Source organism: Eptatretus burgeri, chromosome 11, assembly GCF_056783735.1.
Source record: "Eptatretus burgeri isolate ZD-2024b chromosome 11, Ebu_testis_v1, whole genome shotgun sequence".
In the NCBI taxonomy this organism is placed as follows: domain Eukaryota; kingdom Metazoa; phylum Chordata; class Myxini; order Myxiniformes; family Myxinidae; genus Eptatretus; species Eptatretus burgeri.
In genome coordinates, this window is record NC_140971.1 from 61,510,353 (window position 1) to 61,517,852 (window position 7,500).

General features: G+C 47.7%; 1 protein-coding gene and 1 pseudogene across 4 annotated transcripts in view; both read right to left on the minus strand.

Annotated features, from left to right (window-relative positions):
• LOC147017206 (CUB and sushi domain-containing protein 3-like) overlaps positions 1 to 7,500 on the minus strand; it is an 879,227-nt gene that overhangs the window by 690,625 nt on the left and 181,102 nt on the right. The gene's annotated exons all lie outside the window — the stretch shown is intronic.
• On the minus strand, positions 4,445 to 4,585 carry LOC147017208 (signal recognition particle RNA; annotated as a pseudogene).

The following is a 7,500-nucleotide window of genomic DNA, read 5'->3' on the forward strand; positions in this document are numbered from 1 at the left end:
CTTGACAATTCCTGGCAGACATCATCCAACGAGTATAGTAAGACTATGGATAAATAATTGATTACTTACCCTCCAGCTCTGCCACTGGGAAGGGAATCAATCCATGGACATGCTTATTTCTGGCTCACTGCCATCATCAGTGGAGAGCAGAACACATGCACGCACACACAGGTCAGGTCAGGTCAGGTGTGGGAGCATGAGCTGTAGCAGCGTGTTGCTGCGTCCTTTTTCCACTGGTATTCCAGTGTAATCCATCGAGCCAACCACAGACAGATGCCTGACACATCCCCATCTCCTTGAGATGCTGAGAAACCTGCTGCAACCACGAGGTACGTGGTCAGCCCATTGGCCTCCTCCACTCACGAGGCTCCCTCGCTGAGATAATCTGGTGAGCAGGATTAGCGTCAGGAAAATAAGCCACATGTCCATTCAGCCGCAGCTGACACTCACAGACTATATAGGTAAAAAATGTCATTTGAATCTCTCTCAGCAAACGCTCATTAGACACAAAGTCCGACCAGCGATAGCCAAGGATTCTCTGAGGACACCTGGTACCAACGGAATTAAGTCTCCATCTCAGATCCCTGGTCAGAGTCCAAGTCTCACATCCATAGAGCAAGACTGGAAGCAGCGAGGACCTGAAGACTCGGACTTTCGTCCTCCTGCACAGGTACCGACAGCACCAGACACCCCATGATCCAGTGAATCCACGACTCCCCAGGCCCGACCCAGACATATCTTGACCTCTGGCTCACAGCCAGCAGAGACATGAATATCACTGCCAAGGGAAGCAAATCTCTCCGTGACCTCAAATCCTCACCACAAACAAGTACAGACAAGATAGCAGCATTGAAGATGTCATTGACAGCTTGGATCTTAGTTTTGACCCAGGAAACCCGTCATCCCAACAGCTCCAATTCGTCATTCGGCACCTCGAGGGCCCCCAAAAGGACCTCCAGGGTCTCTGCAAAGATGACTGCATCATCTGCGAAATCAAGCTTGGTGAACTTGACATTCCCAAATGATGCACTGCAACTTGATCTCTCTGACATCCTCCCTATAATCTCGTCCATACAAGTGCTGAAAAGTGTGGGGGCCAGTACACACCCCTGAAGAACTCCAGTAATAACTGGAAATAAGTTGGAAATGGCATCACCACATCTCACAGCAATCTGAGAACAAGAGTATAGTTCGGACATCAGATTGATCAGTTTTGGTGGCACTCCATGAAGACGAATAATCCTCCAGAGGGCATCCAGATTCACTGAATCAAACGCTGAGCAGAGATCAACATAGGCTGCAAGCAGCCCTGCCAAAACATTTATCTGTGTTCGATGAGGACCCAAAGGGCAAGAATACGGTCAATTGGTGCAAAGCCTGACTGCTCTGGGAGCTGGTGCTCAAGCAGATGGTGGGGAACCTTATCAACAATTATCAGATCAAAGACCTTGCCCAGCACTGAGAGCAGCATCACCCCTCGGTAGTTGTTGCAGTCCTGGAGATCACCCTTCCCTTTCCAGAGAGGGACAACAAGGCCCCTCTTCCAATCAGTTGGGATGATGCCCGTGTTCCACAGAACACAGAACTGCATGCATCGATATGAGTACAGCATTTCCAACAGTCTTGAGAAGCTCAGCATGGATGCCACAGATCTCAGAAGCTTTACCCCATTTCCTTGTCCACCCTCAGCACACATACAGTTTTATACCTTAACTCCCTGAACAGCTCAGCTTTGCCATGAAGCCTGGCACTGTGACTCTGGACAATGGTATCCTGTGTTCCTTGAGAAAGAAAATTCTTCTCCACCCCCCGGTGAGTTCCAAGACATCCACCGCCAACATCAAGGATCGTCGTCTTGAAGGCACTCCACAACTCTTCAGGATTCCCCAAAGCACACAACCCCCTCCCAAAAAAAAATCCCCACGCAGACTGCTCGCAAACTCCTCAGCTGCCCTTTCGTCCTTGAGCTTGCCATCATCCAGCCAAGACTGGGATGCTACCATTCTCCTAGATTTAAGCTGCAACTTCAGAGTTGCTACAAGAAGCCTGTGGTCGGTATTGAGGAAATGAGCACTCTGGTAGACCCTGCAGTTCTGGATCATCCTCCAGTGACCATCAACGAGCATATGTTCAATCTCCTTTGCCACACCACCAGCTGGAATACTAAGTCCAGCCATGAGCCTGTGGGAACTGAAACCATGAACCAGCTACAAAAGTCCATGACTTCTTGCAAAGTCATGGAACTTAGTGCTATTCTGGTTCACAGTTCCAAACCCATGGGGACCATCACACGTCTCATAACCATCCCTTTCAGTTCCAGTCGATGCATTGACATCCCCCAAGACTAGAAGTGTATCTCGCCTCGGGCACTGATCAACCACATAAACGAGAGAAGCATGGAATGCGTCCTTCATGGTGAGATCATGAGCCTCAGTCGGAGCATATACAGAGACCAGGGAAATGACACCAAAGGAGTGACGAATCCTTAGTCTCATAAAACACTCATTGATCGATGCAAGATCAATTACCATTGGAATCAGCTTATTGGACACAAACACAGCAACTCGTTGGGCATAGTAACCTTCAGAGCATCCAAACCAGAAGTAGGTGGAACCACCCACCATGATCTCACCACTATCCGGTTTCTTAACCTCAGAGAGTGCTGCAATACCGACGTTAAAATGATTGAGCCCATATGATAACCGAGACAGGTAATCATCCTCTTTTCGGGATTTGACATTCCAGGCACCCACCCGAAGGGACCACCACAGGTTAACCAAAGGAGACCATGATCTGGTGGACGACACCTCAGCCCCACCCCGACACACACTACCACAATCTGACCTGGGAAGATTACCCCATGAATTCCCTCCTATCATCAAATTGTGGGGATCACGGAGGATTTGTCCCAATACACTCATCCGGTGAGCTGCCCTGTGAAGGGCATCTGTACAGGATGTACTCTCATTGAGTGGGGTTTCAATTTTATTGATGGTTTTCTTGTGTTTTGTGGAGTGAAGGGTTTTATGGTAGCCGGTGTGCAAATCCTGCCAGCACCATCCTAAAAAAATTTATGGTGGGCGGCCTGACCTGGCAATAATAGGCCCTTTTTGGCATCCACAAAAATCCCTTTTTGAGTGACTCAACAGGAATCTGAGGGGCAAAGCCTGCTTCTCTACCAGCATAGAGAAGTTGGTGGCCCAGAAATTTTATATTTCCTAATTTCTGGTCTTGTCCCAACTGCCTTCTCAGCTATCTTTCACTGAACCATACTCAATAGGCCACACTTGTTGAGCCAGAACCAAAACATTATTTCCTTCCGCAAATCCAAGCAAACTGCTGGCCCTTCAATCTTTTGTACCCTCCTCTCTTGAGTTTGAAATCACTTTCTTGAATTAAGCCAATCATGGTCTTTTCATCACCCTTTCAAAACGTTTTAAACTGAGCAATCACCAACTCACAGTTCCGATTCCAATTCCTGAACTTTTTCATTCTCACCAATTGTACCTTCCAGTGTGTGTGTGTGTATATATATATATATATATATATATATATATATATATATATATATATATATATATATATATATATATATATATATATATATATATATATATATATATATATATATATATATATATATATATACGCCTACACAGTTATGGTGTTTGTCAGGTTTTCCTGTCTGCTTAAATGTTTGTTGTCTACTCAGCCTTTTAACTCCCTTTTCCTTTCTGTTTTCCTCCTTATCATGCCACTTGCGTATTTCTTCCCCTCTCCATTTCTTCATACTGGGGTGTATACCAACTCCCTGTGCTCCTTCACTGTGTCGACATCACCCCTGCATCATTCAGCTTTCTCATCAGCCAATTTCTCCATTTTCAATGAAACTATTGAACAAGATTTTATAGATGCATCAAATCACAAGTAGAATTGTCAGTGAAAGATGGGAACAGGCTCTCAGTTTGAATAAGACAGCATTTGAAGGAAAACAAAACAAAACGAATATACCTATCAGTTTGTTAGGGTATGAAATCATATTTTCAAGGTTGATGTTTAAGTTGTTTGGAACTTCCAAAAATTGACCAGGAAACCATACCCATTTTTTTGCTCGGGTGGGATATATATATATATATATATATATATATATATATATATATATATATATATATATATATATATATATATATATATATATATATATATCTATATATATATATATATATATATATATATATCTATATATATATATATATATATATATATATATATATATATATATATATATATATATATATATATATATATGTTGTTTGTCTTTCGGCTGCTCCCGTTCGGGGTCGCCACAGGGATCATCCGTTATGATCTGCATACTGATTTGGCACAGGTTTTACGCCGGATGCCCTTCCTGACGCAACCCTGGTCGCCTCTTACGACACAGGGATAAGGATTGGGTTTCGCCATGATTCCGGGCTGCCCTACACCCTCTCATAGCGCGGCCCAGTGCAGAGCTCCCGTCCTCAAGCGATCCTCCAACCCAAACCTCCTCGCAGCCGGATTACAGGCGCACGCCACTACACCCGGTATATATATATATATATTATATATGCAGCCTATAGTTGCTTGGCTGCATCATTTGCTGGGGACACAGCTGTGCTGTTGAAGAAATGCCAACCTCATTTTGTGCTGCTGATGCAATGTAAACCTCATTTTGCCAACCTCAGAAGGATCACAGGCTGAATCACCCACCTGGTGTTAATTAAACAGCTGAGAGGAGCTTGAACGGGAAACCACGGGGTAACATGCCTGGGTCAGGTTGCGGGAGAGTGTGGCGGAGTGGTGCTGAGGTGTCGTCCACCAGACGGCGGTCTCCTTGGGTTAACCTGAGGCGGTCCCTTCGGGTGGATGCCTGGAATGTCCTATCCCTAAGAGAGGATGATCACCTGTCTCTGTTATCATCTGAGCTCAAGCGTTTGGACATCGGGATTGCAGCTCTCTCTGAGGTTCGGAGACCAGATTGCGGCGAGATAATGGCGGGTGGTTACACCTACTATTGGTCTGGTCGCTCTGATGGTTACCATACCCAAGGAGTTGCTGTAGCTGTGTCCAATAAGCTGACCTCAATGATAATTGAGGTAACAGCGGTCAACGAGCGTATTATGAGATTAAGGATTCACCACTCCTTAGGTGTCATTTCCCTGGTCTCTGCTTATGCTCCGACTGAGGCGAGTGATCTCACCGTGAAGGATGCATTCTACGCCACACTCGAGTCTGTGGTTGATCAGTGCCCCAGACGAGATACACTTCTAGTCTTGGGGGATTTCAATGCATCGACTGGAACTGATAGGGATGGTTATGAGGTGTGTGTTGGTCCCCATGGGTCAGGAACTATGAACCAGAATGGCACTAAGTTCCTTGACTTTGCAAGAAGTCATGGACTTAGAGTGGCTGGTTCATGGTTTCAGCGCCCACAAGCTCATCGCTGGACTTGGTATTCCAACGCTGGCGGTGTGGCAAAGGAGATTGACCATGTCCTCATTGACGGTCGTTGGAGGATGATCCAGAACTGCAGGGTCTACCGGAGTGCTCAGTTCCTCAATACTGACCACAGGCTTGTTGTAGCAACTCTAAAGCTGCACCTTAAATCCTGGAGAATGGTACCATCCCAGCCGAGGCTGGATGTTGCCAAGCTCAGGGATGAGAGAGTAGCTGAGGAGTTTGCGAACAGGCTGAGTGGACACTTGGGGGTCTGGGTGCTTTGGGGGGTCCTGAAGAGTTGTGGAGCGCCTTCAAGACCACCGTCCTTGATGTTGCCGGTGGATGCCTTGGAGCTCACCGCAGGGCAAAGAATAATTTTGTCTCTCAAGGGACACTGGATACCATTGACCGGAGTCGCAGGGCCAGGCTGAATGGCAGAGCTGAGCTGTTCAGGGAGCTGAGGCGTAAAACTGTACGTGCACTGAGGGTGGACAAGGAGGCCTATGTGCGAGGAATCTGAGAGGGGGTAGAGCATCACCTGTGGACAGGTGATTCTCGTTCCGCTTACAGGGGAATTCGCGCATTACGTTCATCCAAGCCCATCCCTCGGAGCACTACAGTTCGAGCAGAGAGTGGTAGGCTCTTGACAGAGGAGTCTGAAGTGAAGGCCCGCTGGGCCGGTTACTTTGAGTGGTTGTACCAGGCTGATCCCCCAACTGTCGAGTTGGACGTCAAGGGTGTTATAATCCCTGTTGCTGACCCTCGAATCAACTGTGGTCCACCTATGCTTGTGGAAACACGGGCTGCGGTGAACCAGTTGAAACGGGGCAAAGCTCCAGGGATCTGTGGCATCCATGCCGAACTTCTCAAGGCTGGTGGTAATGCTGCACTCGTGTCGTTGCATGCAGTTTTGTGCTCTGCCTGGAACACAGGCATCATCCCAACTGACTGGAAGAGGGGCCTTGTTGTCCCTCTCTGGAAAGGGAAGGGTGATCGCCAAGACTGCAACAACTACCGAGGGGTGACGCTGCTCTCAGTGCCGGGCAAGGTCTTTGCTCGGATAATTCTCGATAGAGTTCGCCACCATCTGCTTGAGCACCAGCGTCCAGAGCAGTCAGGCTTTACACCAAAGAGGTCAACGATTGACCGTATCCTTGCACTTCGTGTCGTCACCGAACGCAGGCGAGAGTTTCGGCAGGGGCTGCTTGCAGCCTATCTTGATCTCTGTAAAGCGTTCGATTCAGTGAATCGGGATGTCCTCTGGAGGATTCTTGGTCTTCGTGGGGTGCCAGCAAAACTGATCGATCTGATGTCTGAACTCTACTCTGGTACTGAGAGTGCTGTGAAGTGTGGTGGTACCATCTCCGACTTATTTCCAGTCGTTACTGGAGTTCGTCAGGGATGTGTACTTGCCCCCACACTTTTCAGCACTTGTATGGACTGGATTCTAGGGAGGATGTCGGAGAGATCAAGTTGCGGTGCGTCATTTGGGAATGTCAAGATCTCGGACCTTGACTTTGCAGATGATGCAGTCATCTTTGCGGAGACTTTGGACACCCTCTTGGGGGCCCTCGAGGTGCTGAATGAGGAGTCGGAGCCGTTGGGATTACGGGTTTCTTGGGTCAAAACTAAGATCCAGGCTTTCGGTGACATCTTGGATGCTGCTGTCCTGTCTGTGTCTGTTTGTGGTGAGGATGTTGAGGTCGTGGAGAGATTCACTTACCTTGGCAGTGATATTCATGTCTCTGCTGGCTGCGAGTCAGACGTCAATAGACGTCTGGGTCGGGCCTGGGGAGTCATGGATTCACTGGATCATGGGGTGTGGCGCTGCCGGTACCTGTGCGGGAGGACGAAAGTCCGAGTCTTCAGGTCCTTGGTACTTCCAGTCTTGCTCTATGGGTGCGAGACTTGGACTCTGACCAAGGATCTGAGATGGAGACTTAATTCCTTTGGTACCAGGTCTCTTCGGAGAATCCTTGGCTATCGCTGGTCGGATTTTGTGTCCAACGAGCGGTTGCTGAG